This window comes from Canis lupus, chromosome 7 (genome assembly GCF_011100685.1).
Source record: "Canis lupus familiaris isolate Mischka breed German Shepherd chromosome 7, alternate assembly UU_Cfam_GSD_1.0, whole genome shotgun sequence".
NCBI classification, from domain to species: Eukaryota; Metazoa; Chordata; class Mammalia; order Carnivora; family Canidae; genus Canis; species Canis lupus.
This window is the reverse complement of record NC_049228.1, coordinates 59809624-59823251: the sequence shown is the minus strand read 5'-3', so window position 1 is coordinate 59823251 and position 13628 is coordinate 59809624. Positions and strand designations below refer to the sequence as shown.

General features: G+C 37.3%; 1 pseudogene; it reads right to left on the bottom strand.

The window, feature by feature from the left end:
- Positions 1 to 10031: 10031 nt before the first annotated feature.
- Positions 10032 to 11824, bottom strand: LOC100855627 (annotated as a pseudogene).
- Between the last annotated feature and the right edge of the window lie 1804 nt (positions 11825 to 13628).

Below are 13628 nucleotides of genomic sequence, written 5' to 3'. Positions count from 1 at the left end.
TAATATATATGAATACATGCACATTAAACCTAACACATATGGCTATTCTTTTGGGGGAATCGATGGAATATTCAAACACACACACACACACACAGAGTTGGCTATGTGGTAAGCCATTTGCAAAGGAAGCCTGATATGTTTCTTTTTCTTTCTTTCTTTCTTTTCTTTTTTTTTTTTTTTTAATCTACGATAGTCACACACACACACACAGAAGGCAGAGACACAGGCAGAGGGAGAAGCAGGCTCCATGCACCGGGATGCCGGACGTCGGACTCGATCCTGGGTCTCCAGGATCGCGCCCTGGGCCAAAGGCAGGCGCCAAACCACTTGCGCCACCCAGGGATCCCCTGATATGTTTCAAAGAATCAATACCATGTAGACAATATTTTTAGAACCTACTGCAAAAAACTAGCACATTTATATCCAAGTACACAGCAGTCTGCAATAAAAACGTTACAACTGCATGCTAAATATTTCTCCCTCTACCTTTTTCTATGCATACAGTATACTCATCACCAAACTCTTCCCTCAACTCTACCTTCTGATCATGCCCCTGCCCTCCTCAAAGTCATGCTCTGACACGCTGGCTGACAAAAATCTCTCTCAGGGAGAGTGTTCTCTTGGTATCCTGGTGACTGTGATTATGTTATTATAGGTGGAATTAGAAGCAAAGGACTAGTGAGGCTGGGGGTGTAGAAAGGGTGGACGTGGGAGAAGGAAGAGAGGAAGAGAGAGAGAGAGAGAGAGACTTTATTCCTTTGCCTCTACTATGTATGGTGCTTACACATTTTGTGCTTTTCTTTCATCCTTTCTTTTCCTTTTTATTGAGAGAGAGAGAGCTCTTACCTGTGAGAGGAGTGAGAGTGGAGGGGAGGGGCAGAGGCAGAGGGAGAGGGAGAGAGAGAACTCCAAGCAGGCTCCACACCCAGCACTGAGCCCCATGAAGGACTAATCTCAGGACCATGAGTTCATGACCTAAGCAGGAAATCAAGAATCAGATGCTTAACCAACTGTGGAATTCAGGCACCCCTCTTTCACTCTTTTTAAAAGAGCGTGTTTTATTGGCAGCAAATTCTACATCTCTTAGAAAAGAGGTGGAAGATTTGGAGCCTTGCAGTTTTCTCCTTGACTTTGCATAAACTAGGGACTTTTGGATTGGTCTGGAGATTTTCTGTGATGGGGTGATAGGTATGCAGTTCAGGAAGCATTCACACAGAGAACTCCATAGGATATCAAGATGGCATATCTGACTGCAAATCAACTACCTGATTCTTAGAATGGTGGGATAATTGGCTGGGGATTTTATCTGTTCTTGTGGCTGATGCCAATAAGCAGTGTGTTTATTAACAATTTATTTACAGAACATAGATTGATTTTGCTAGGGCTGCATGGCCAGCCACTGCAAAGAAGAAATAAATGATTTCTTCCAGAGCATTTAGGAATCTCCTATTATAACAGAGTCAGTATACATTGAAAATGAATATCAGTGTGTAATAGTAAAGCTATGAGCTTTGCAATATAGAACACAAAATGAAATCTGTGTAGAAAACAAACTAGAATAGGTTTTGATTTACATATAGACAATATAATCTCCACCATTCTGAATTAAAGGAAAGAGGGCATAGATCAAATAGATTTAATTACCTAATTATGCAAATTATATTGAGGATAATTACAATGGGATTGTGCAGTGGTACAAAGTAAGATTTGGTTTCATATCCCTTAATTAGTGAGAGTGATATTAGTGAAAAATGAAAGGGACAAATTAGGAGAAAACACTATTTGAGTGTATAATTTATACAATCTGAGTAAAACAAAAAAAAAATTACAGGATCAGGATCCAAAGATACAGTATTTTAAATGTCTGATTAGTTTTAATGAAGTGTAAATCTAAAGCTTATTTCGAATCTACACTTAAATATATTAATATACAACTAAGTCATTTTTTCATCTGCAACATCATACTTTCAAAGTATGAGTTACAACCTGATTTTAAAAACAAAATAAAAATATAACTTATTTGGGATGCCTGGGTGGCTCAGTGGTTGAGCTACTGCCTTCGGCTAAGGCTGTGATTCCAGGGACCTGGAATCGAGTCCTTCATTGGGTTCCCCGCTAAGAGCCTGCTTCTCCCTCTGCCTATGTCTCTGTCACTCTCTGTGTATCTCATGAGTAAATAAATAAAATAAAATCTTTAAAAATATATATAGATGTAAAATTTATTTTGTGAGTATTCCAAATACTGGAGGAAGTAGAATGGATATCTAAAAATACAATGGAAGGTAATGACAAAGTAATATATAAAAAATATAGCTGAGTATCTAGTCACTATTTTTTCCCTGAGAACATGTTTATACTTATCCTGGGAAATATGGAAAAGTAAAGTATCCAAAAGTATTGATAATTTGGCCTGAATTTTCTTTTATTTTATTGCTAAAATGAATCTCCATAGTTCTTTTTGATTTTTTTCTTTTAGTTCTTTTCAATTAAAACTATACATATGACTTTAGGAGATAATTATGGCATATAAGTTTTGGTTATTATCAGGAAATTACTAGGGAAGGACTACTGTTTTAGCAATTCAAATTATGAGAATATAGTTCACTTTTGTTTCACATTGATGTTTATAAAGATTTGAGCCTTGAAAATAATGTCATTCATGATATTTACTGTAATTCACTAACTGATCAAATTGTAGCTGTAAAATCTATACTCTTGACATAAAAATCTTTCAAACCCTGATCCATAGATGTTTTTGATGATACGGGATAGCAAAGTATTGCTTTTGAAGAGAGTGTGAATTTTCTGACAATTAAGCTGAATTAAATTTTCACTATTGCAGTTCTGTAGTATTTAATAAATATGAAAATGCATGTACTCTATAACATGGGGATTCCATTTGTAGTTATTTTAGAGGAACTTGTGTGAATGTACATAAGGGCACAAATCATTTGCAATATTGTTGATCATAATAAAGAATCAGAAATAACTCTAACTTCCAGTGGTTGCATAAGACATGGTGTATCCTGCAACTACAATGAATGATCTAGATCTGTGAATTAAATCTACATTTATCATCAGGGCAACATCTCAAAAACAATGCTAATTAAAAAAAATAGTTATATGTCCCTTAAGTCACCTATGACAATAAAAGAATACACCCCTCAGGAGTGCCTGCGGGGCTCAGCTGGTTAAGCATCTGACTCTTGGTTTTGGCTCAGGTCATGATCTCAGAGTCATGATCTCAAGGTCATGAGACTGAGCTCAGGGTCAGGTTCTACACTGGGCATGGAGCCTGCTTGATTCTCTCTCTACCTCTCTCTTTGCCCCTCCCCTCCTACTCACGTACACACATGCTCTCTCTCTCTCTTTAAAAAAAAAAAAAAGAAAAAAAAAGAAAAAAGAATACACTCTCTAAACAAGTTTTTGTGGAGATAAACACAACACACACACACACACATCCTGAAAGGACACAACCAAATTTATGATGCAGGGTTCCTCTTAGGAGGGAAAATGAAGGGAATTATTTTATATGTAAAATATTTTGCATCTTTATTTTTTTTAAGATTTATGTATTTATTCACAAGAGTCAGAGAGAGGCAGAGATATAGGCAGAGGGAGAAGCAGGGTCCCTACAGGGAGCCCAATGCAGGATATGATCCCAGGACCCTGGAATCATGACCTGAGCCAAAGGCGGATGCTCAACCCTGAGCCACCCAGGTGCCCCTATTTTCATTTTTAATTTGAAAAAGATGAGCAACAATGATGAAGAGTCAACATTGGTCAATTATAAGTCATAAAAACATGAGAATTCTTGACTATTTAAATATTTTGAAGTATTTAATCCATTTAAGTATTTTAAAAATTGCTCTTTTAATCACTATTCACAATGCAGGAGTCTGGGTCTATGCCACATTATGAGTCACAGGACACAATATTATGAAACAGTACTGATATTACAATGAAGATTATAGTGTTGTGTTATGGAAGCACCAGAGTAAATATTTACTTACAGCCATCGAATTTATGGTAATAATAGAAATATCTGAAAAATGATCTAAAACTGGATAATGTATAATTCCCAAAGTTAAATTTTACGGAAATGACAAGTCAACCTTGACATTTTGGAGGACGTTAAAGAAATAAACGTGGAGTTAGATTAGCTGATATCTTGGCATTTTGTACTCCTAGAATTCCAGTCGTGCTTTGGTCTGCTTCATCTAGAATTATATTTTCCTGCATTAGAAAATTGAAATATAAATCCTTGTAGGAAGATAGATCATTCTGTGTTATTTGTCATGCAAGACAAAGTTGAGGAATATATGTCAACAAAAATTATTGAGAAAGAATACTTTTGAAGCTGTTGTTGCTTTGTAAATTGGCACTCTTCCTACCTGCATGACTCTCAGAACATTTGAGGAAATTCTGTGTCCATGTCCTAAGAAGCAAATAGCATTTGCAATGGAATACTCCAAGATTCTATTGGAGCAAAGACTAAATGTGACATATACAACCCTTGCACCTATTTTTCCCCACTTCCAAAATTCTAAGGCAAAATCATAGAAAGGGTGGATATTAAGGGGAAGGGGAGGATGTGTGAGTGTGTATGTGTTTGGGAAAGAAAGAAATGGTATCATCTTGAATGAGGAATGAAAATGCCAAATAAATAGTTTCCTCCAGAACAAGTGGGCACTACTGCTAATTATACCAAACAGACCTTAGAGCTTTCTGGCTATAAATTTGAGATGGTAAAATTAATCATGAAGCTGAGTTTAAAAGCCATAAATGACTGGATTACAATTCTGACAGGCATAGTAGTTAGTGTTGTAAAGATTATGCATTGTTTCTGTGTTGCTTGGAAAATCTGATCCTGATCCACTTGCTGAAGACATAGTATAACCTAGGCAAAGGTTGATGATTCAAAACATGTATTTTAATCTGACAGCATTGGCTTAAATTTATGGGGAAATGAAGTGTCAGGAGTGGTTACTCTTGCCTGATACCCTGTTCTTTCTCAGCAGTATCTATTGTATTTAACAATTCAAACAAAATATTCTTTCCTCACTGAGTTCTATGGGAATTCTACCAAAAGAGTAGAGCTATTTTCTTATGACTAATTCTAATATTTTCCAGAATTCAGTTCTATGATAAAATTATGTCGAATTGATAGAAGAAAGATTACACATAAAATATATCATTTGTCTCATTGTAAATAAGGCACATGACTTTTTTGAACTTTCTCAATTTACAGAAAGCACATTACAAATTAAACTTTCAGGTTATTTTCTTAATTGAATTAGTATAATGAGAAAATAAATGTTATTTTATTTTTCTCCAAGATGCCATTTGGCAAAGTATTAAATAAGCAAGTAGAGATGTCTGGGATGGGTCACTTTCTAGATTCTCCATTCTCACATTTAATAATTAATTGTTTTCCTCAACGATTCCATTTTTAGGGCCTAATATTTGATCTCACTAATTGCTCACTTCACTGTGTTTTATGTATTTATTTTTTAAAAATTAACTATATTATATTTCTCGAACAGGATTAAATTTAAATCAGTGTTTGGAGGAGTGAAGACCCAGAGTACTGCCAGTATGACTATGAAGGAGAAAATGATTCCTATCCCTTTCCTATCTCCTCATCATCTTCTTTATTTTGTTATGTTTCCAGGACAATTAGGCAAACTGGACAACTCATATTAGCATTATCTGCAGATAATGGTAGGTTGGAGTGCCTGGGTTTCCCCTTGGGCTTTTCAGAAGCCCTCTGGAGAGAGACTCCTACTTTTTTCAAAATGTCAGGCATGAAGAAAGAGTGGGATCTCAGCAGGTAGATGCAAAGATATACTTATGGGCAGCTAACACCTTGCAGTTCTCAATTCCTAAGGCTGTGTTACACAAAGACTGACTCCTGGAAACATCTTGTCTGTCTCAGCAAAAATGATCTCAGCCATTCTTAATACAGTGATGCTCATGTTTAGGAAGAAGCTGGAGGACACTCATTTTGTAAGGCTTAAAGCTAACTTTGTCACAGGAATTTGTTGGATATTGACCAATTTTAACCCAATTTTATTTTAGATAAGGAAAATTAGCTATATTTCTGTGGTACCACAATGGAGCTTTTATTTTTTTTTAATTTTCACTTATTTATGATAGTCACACAGAGAGAGAGAGAGAGAGGCAGAGACACAGGCAGAGGGAGAAGCAGGCTCCATGCACCGGGAGCCTGACGTGGGATTCGATCCGGGGTCTTCAGGATTGTGCTCTGGGCCAAAGGCAGGCGCTAAACCGCTGCGCCACCCAGGGATCCCCACAATGGAGCTTTTAATCTCTTTTCAATTGATTATTTAATTGGCACATTGATTACTTAAACAATATTAAATATTGCACAAACATTTATGCATCTAGGGATTTTTTTTTCCTATATCCTACATTCTACATTATTTCAAGACCATTTGGAAGCATCTCAAGGTTTAGAGTGTAGATGACCTTCATTCAAATTCTATAGTATATTTCATAGAACCTGAGGCTAAAAATATTATTTTTTATAAAGGTAAATTCAAAGAATGCCCTTATAAGTATGGGACATTATTTTAACAAAATGACTACAGTGTTTGTCCTTTGTTTCACCTCACCCACCAGGCACTATTAATGAAACAGTAATTTTTTCAAGTGTGTATGTTTGTCTGTGTGTGTGTGTGTACACAAGTGTATAAATGAGTCTATGTGTTTTATATATTTATACATACAGAGAATTAGAGTTTTGAGAATCAATATACTGTAACCCTTGGGCTTTCACCCAGTTCTTACTACCAACTTCAGTTTCTCCAAACTCGGTACTGATGTTTTCAAGATACTTGCTGTGAACCTGCCCACAGGTCCCTCCTTACTCAGGCCTGAAAGCCCACCAATTCTGCTACAGAAATTAGATTGCATTTGGTTCTTACTCCAATTTTGCATTACATGTGAGTTTCCCTCTAGATAGGAAAACACATTGCAGACCAACCTAACCTTCATTTCACCTCATGGCATCTGCATTTGCAGATCATCCCTCTGGCTCTCCTACTCAGTCCTAGCCACTTTCAAAGAGGCAGCTGACTCATTCCTGTGTTACCTTATCAAGCTGCTGCCACTCTACAGTCCTCAAAGGTCAAAAAAGGAGGACAGAAGTGTAAAGACCAGAGTTTCTTCAACCTTTAAAGTGCTTAGGAAATTTGAGGATAAAAATAAGGACAGTAGGGCATCATAGATGTCTTACCAACTTGCTTGAGCTCCTCACTTCACAAAGTGAAAAACACTTTATTATTTTTTAATACATTTAATTCCAGTTAGTTAACATGCAGTATTATATTAATTTCAGGTGTACAATATAGCGATTCAACACTTCCATATATTACTCAGTGCTTATCATGACAAGTACATATACTCGTTAATGCCCATCACTTATTTACTCCATCCCCCCCATCCACCTCTTCTCTGGTAACCATCAGTTCTCTATAGTTAAGAGTTTGCTTCTTGGTTCATTTCTCTTTCTTTCTTGATTTCTCTTTGTTCATTTGTTTGTTTCTTATATTCCACATATGAATGAAATCATATGGTATTTGTCTTTCTCTGACTTGTTTCACTGAGCATTAAACTCTCTAGCTTTGACCATGTTATTGAAAATGACAAGACTTCATTCTTTTTTATGGCTTAATACTATTCTTTATTCATTCATCAATCGATAGACTCTTGGGCTGCTTCCATATCTTGGCTATTGTGCATACTGCTGCTATAAATATGGGGGTGCATGTGTTCCTATAAAGAAGTGTTTTTGGGGATCCCTGGGTGGCGCAGCGGTTTAGCGCCTGCCTTTGGCCCAGGGCGCGATCCTGGAGACCCAGGATCGAATCCCACGTCGGGTTCCCAGTGCATGGAGCCTGCTTCTCCCTCTGCCTGTGTCTCTGCCTCTCTCTCTCTCTCTGTGTGACTATCATAAATAAATAAAAATTTTTTTTAAAAAAATAAAGAAGTGTTTTTGTACTCTTCAGGTAAATAACTCATAGAGTATTGCTGGATCATAGGTAAGTTTTATTTTTAACTTTTTTCCACAGTGACTACACCAAGTTGGCACACCCATCAACAGTGCAAGAGAGTTCCTCTTCCTTTATATCCTCACTGACACTTGTTGTTTCTTATGTTGTTGATTTTAGCTATTCTGACAGGTGTGAGGTGATACCTCATTGTAACTTTGATTTGCATTTCTTTGATAGTGAGTGATGTTGGAATAAGCATCTTTTCATGTGTCTCTTGGTTGTCTTCTTTGGAGAAATGTCTATTCATGACTTCTGACCATTTTTAAATTGGATTATTTATTTTTTGGGTGTTGAGTTTTATACGTTATTTAAATATATTGATTTTTTTCTAATATTTTATTGGATATATCATTTGCAAATATCTTCTCCCATTCTGTAGGTTGCCTTTTCATTTTGTTGATTGTTTCCTTCAGTATGCAGAAGCTCTTTACTTTGAAGTAGTCCCAATAGTTTATTTTTGCTTTTGTTTCCCTTGCTTTAGGGGACCTATCTAGAAAAATGTTGCTACACCCTATGTCAAAGAAGTTGCTGCCTGTGTTCTTTTTTAGGATTTTTATGGTTTCAGCCTCACACATTTAGATCTTAATCCATTTTGAATTTATTTTTTATAGAGTGAAAGAAAGTGGTCCAGTTTCTTCTTTTGTATGTGGCCATCCAGTTTCCCCAGCATCATTTGTTGAAGAGGCTGTATTTTTCCCACTGGATATTCTTTACTGCTTTAATTAATCCTGAAGATAATTGACTGTATAATTGTCAGTTTATTTCTGGGTTTTCTGTTCTGTTCTATTGATCTATGAGTCTATTTTTGCGCCAGTAGCATGGTGTTATTATTATAGCTTTGTAATATAACTGGAAATTGTGATGCCTCCAGCTTTGCTTTTCTTTTTCAAGATTGCTTTGGCTACTCAAGGTCTTTTGTGGCTCCATACAAATTTTATGATTGTTTGTTCTAGTTCTGTAAAAAATGCTATTGGTATTTTGATAGAGATTGCATTAAATGTGTAGATTGCTTTGGCTAATATAGATATTTTAAGAATATTTGTTCTTCCAATCTATGCTCATGGAATGTCTTTCCATTTTTTTTTTGTTTCATCTTTAATTTCTTTCATCAGTGTTTTATAGTTTTCAGGTCTTTCATCTCTTTGGTAGGGTTATTCCTAGGTATCTTATTTTTGTTGCAATTGTAAATGGCATTATTTTCTCAATTTCTCTTTCTACTGCTGCTTCATTATTGAAGTATGGAAATGCAACAGATTTCTGTACATCAATTTTGTATCCTGTTACTTTACTGAATTCATTTATCAGTTTTGGTGAAGTCTTTCAGATTTTCTATTTATAGTATCGTGTCATTTGCAAATAGTGAATTTTTACTGCTCTTTTACTGATCTGGATGTCTTTTGTTTCTTTTTGATGTCTGATTGCTGTGACTAGGACTTCCAGTACTATGTTGAATAAAAGTGGTGAGAGTGGACATCCTTGTCTTGCTCCCACCTTAAGGGAAAAGCTCCCAGGATTTCCCCATTAAGGATGATGTTAGCTGTGGATTTTTCATATGTGAACTTTATTATGTTGAGATATGTTGCCTGTTTTTTTTTTTTTATCATGAATAGATGTTATACTTTGGCAAATGTTTTTTCTATGTCTATTGAGATGACCATATGATTCTTGCCCTTTCTCTTATTGATGTGATGCATCATGTTGATTGATTAGTGAATTTTGAACCACACTTAAAACCAAAGACTAAATCCTACTTGATCATGGTGAATGATTTTTTAAAATGTATAACTGGATTTGGTTTGCTAATACTTTTAAGGACTTTTGCATCTATATTCATGAGAAATATTGGCCTGTAGTTATCTTTTTTGTGGGGTTTTTAAGGCTTAATGTTTTATTTTTTTTAAAGATATTGTCAAATGTCACATGTGATTTTTCACCTACACATAAGCAAACCATAAAATACTGTGCAATGAAATCAGTGATGAAAGAGCCAAAGGTTTGTATGAGCAAGGATTATTCCCAATTCATCGCAAGCCTCGATCACAATTTTGTCAGCAGCAGAACCAGAAGGAGCAGCAATGTAGGCCACACCACTCCTTTTAGCTCTGTCTACATTATCTCTGAAAGGAAAGAAGGCATCAGAGCTGATAGAAACTTCACTAAGTTTGTCGACCCATTCCTTCTTCTCTGTTTCGGTTAATAATTGAGAGACTTCCTCAAACAATGCCTTCCACTTTATCAAATCTTCATCCTCGCTAATCATTCCAGTAACATACTGATCAATGGCATTGGAGATTTCTGCTCTCTTTACTCCAGTCTTAAACTTCATTGAAAGCACTTGTAGATGATGTCTAAGCCACCAACAGTTTGCCTTTTCCCCTGCAAGGCATGTGCAGTGGATTCGAGATTGCTGTCTTGCTCCAGTGCCAATAACCTGGCCATTCTTGGCATAGCACACAGAGTTAGACTGCGTGTAATTCACAGCAATGGTGGCTACAATGAGGACTCTGAGTGCAGACTCTAGCAAATCTTTATTCTTGGTCACAACATTGCTAAATAATGACCTGTCAATAACACCATTATTTCTCTTCTGACTTAAACGAAGACCAGAGAGTTCGAAGTTCGTTTTCATCTGGATGTAAGACTGATCGATCTGAAGAACACAGTAGTTCCCATTTTTTCTTTTTAGAAAGTATTTCCAAAGCTTCATCTTCATAGCCTGGGGCAACAATACCATCAGATACCTCTCGAGATAATTTTGACAGAAGGGACATCACAAACATCAGATAATGCAATAAAGTCACCAAATGAAGACATCCCATCAGCCCCTCTTGCTCTTGCATATGCAAGAGTGTAAGGGTTTTATACAGATCATAGACCATGCAGACTTTGGCCTCATCTTCACGGAGTGGAATTCCAACAGCAGCACCTGCTGGGCTGACATGTTTGAAAGAGGCAGAGGCTGGAATGCCTAAAGCTTCTTTGAGTTCCTTCACCAGCTGCCAGGCATTCAAAGCATCACACAAGTTTATAAATCCCGGCGCCCCATTTAGAACTGTGACGGGAAGCTTGGGCTTCAGTGTGTATAACTGGGCAGGAGTTTGATGAGGGTTCATTCCATACCTCAAGGGCATTTGTGATATTCCTTTACTATACTGTCTCCTGAAGTAATCTGAAATTGCTTTCACCATATTGTGCCATATGAGTGAAAGCCTTCAAGGCTAACTGGCATCTGGTCTCCAAGGAGGTGTCTTTACTGTTAGAGCTCTGCATCTCTTGGACAGGGCCACATAGTCCTCGGGTTCACATACTACTGTCACTCAAGCATGGTTTTTGGTTGGTGCTCTCAATAGGGTTACTCCACCAATACCAATCTGTTCAACAGCCTGCTCAACAGTTACATCTGGAGAAGCCACGGTCTTCACAAAGGGATACAGATCAGACAACAACTCTTATAAGACTAAAATCAAGTGTGGCCATGTCAGCATTATCTTCTGGGATATTACAAGCCAAGATTCCATCATGGACTGCAGGATGCAAGGTTTTCACATGCCCTCCACCCCCCTAACATTTCAGGAAATCCTGTGAGCTCAGAGACATCTCTGACTGCCAGCCCAGCATCCCGGGAGAGCTTTTGCTGTCCCTCCAGAAGCGATGAGATTCAAACCAACAGAAGTGAGGCTTCTGGCAAATTCCACCAGGCCGGTTTTGTCAGAGACATTAAATAGGGCGAGCAGGGTGGGTGCCATGGCTGCGGGCAGCAAGGTCACGGCAGGCGGGGGCCGGGGCGGGGTGGCTGCAGCAACGCCGCGTGCGAGGGCCCTTTTGTGGGATTTTTATCTGGTTTTGGTATCAAGGTAATGCTAGCTCATAGAATGAATTTGGAAGTTTCCTTCCTTTTCTATTTTTTGGAATAGATTGAAAAGAATACATGCTCTTTAAATGTTTGGTAGAATTCACTTGTGAAGCCATCTGGCTCTGAACTTCTGTTTGTTGGGAGTTTTTTTTTTTTTTTTTCTTTTTTTTTTTCTGACTACATTTTTTTGCGGGTAACCAGTCTGTTCCAATTTTAAAGACACTTTAATTTTTAAAATAAGTTAGTGAATGATTTTTCAAATGTAGTCCAGTGACTATGTACGTTTCACATTCTCTATTTAGTGTTCTCCACTTAGTGGGGCAAGGTGGAAAATACTAAGGGGGGGGCAAATAATGATAGAAAAAGGAATATTTGATTTAATTTTCCCTTTGCATCTAGAAGGCCGTCAAGTTAGTGTAAAGCACATGAAATCTGGGGAGAGCTAAAATCATAAGTCAATAAAAAATGTGTAATTTTTATTTATTTTTTATTTATTTTTTTAATTTTTTTTAATTTTTATTTATTTATGATAGTCACAGAGAGAGAGAGAGAGAGGCAGAGACACAGGCAGAGGGAGAAGCAGGCTCCATGCACTGGGAGCCCGATGTGGGATTCGATCCCAGGTCTCCAGGATCGCGCCCTGAGCCAAAGGCAGGCGCCAAACCGCTGCGCCACCCAGGGATCCCAAAAATGTGTAATTTTTAAACCTGAACTTCTTTACAGGGGCAGAATCAAGCATATAACAAACAAGCAGGCACACAAAGATAAAGACTCCAAAAAATTAAGGAGAGATACTTGATAAATTCCAACTCTGACTCTTGTCCTTTTGTTCAAGTTAGTAAGATCTATGAAGTATCCCCAAGTATAGCAATGGTTACATTCTGTGGCATTACTTTTTTTTTTTTTAAAGATTTTATTTATTTATTCATGTCAGACAGAGGGATAAAGAGGCAGAGAAACAGGCAGAGGGAGAAGCAGGCTCTCTACAGGAGCCCAATGTGGGACTCAATCCCAGATTCCAGGATCATGCTCTGACTCAAAGGCAGAAGCTCAACCGCTGAGCCACCCAGGCATCCTGTGGCACTTTTGAGGGGAAGACACAAAATATCACCTCTGAATTACAGAGTAGCATGCATATTTTTTCATTATATGATAAAAACTAAAATAATATTCTCAAAGACATATTCAAGACTGAATATTAAAAAATATATATTTAATAATAAATTTATTTTTTATTGGTGTTCAATTTGCCAACATACAGAATAACACCCAGTGCTCATCCCGTCAAGTGCCCACCTCAGTGCCCGCCACCCAGTCACCCCCATCCCCCGCCTCCTCCCCTTCCACTACCCCTAGTTCGTTTCCCAGAGTTAGGAGTCTTCATGTTCTGTCTCCCTTTCTGATATTTCCCACCCATTTCTTCTCCCTTCCCTTCCCTTCCCCTTCACTCTTATTTATATTCCCCAAATGAATGAGACCATATAATGTTTGTCCTTCTCTGATTGACTTATTTCACTCAGCATAATACCCTCCAGTTCCATCCACCTTGAAGCAAATGGTGGGTATTTGTCATTTCTAATGGCTGAGTAATATTCCATTGTATACATAATCCACTTTAAATCCTTTAATGAGGATCCATTGGAGGGCAAGTGTGAATATTGAAATATTAAAGAAACTAAGAAAAATACCAAAATGGT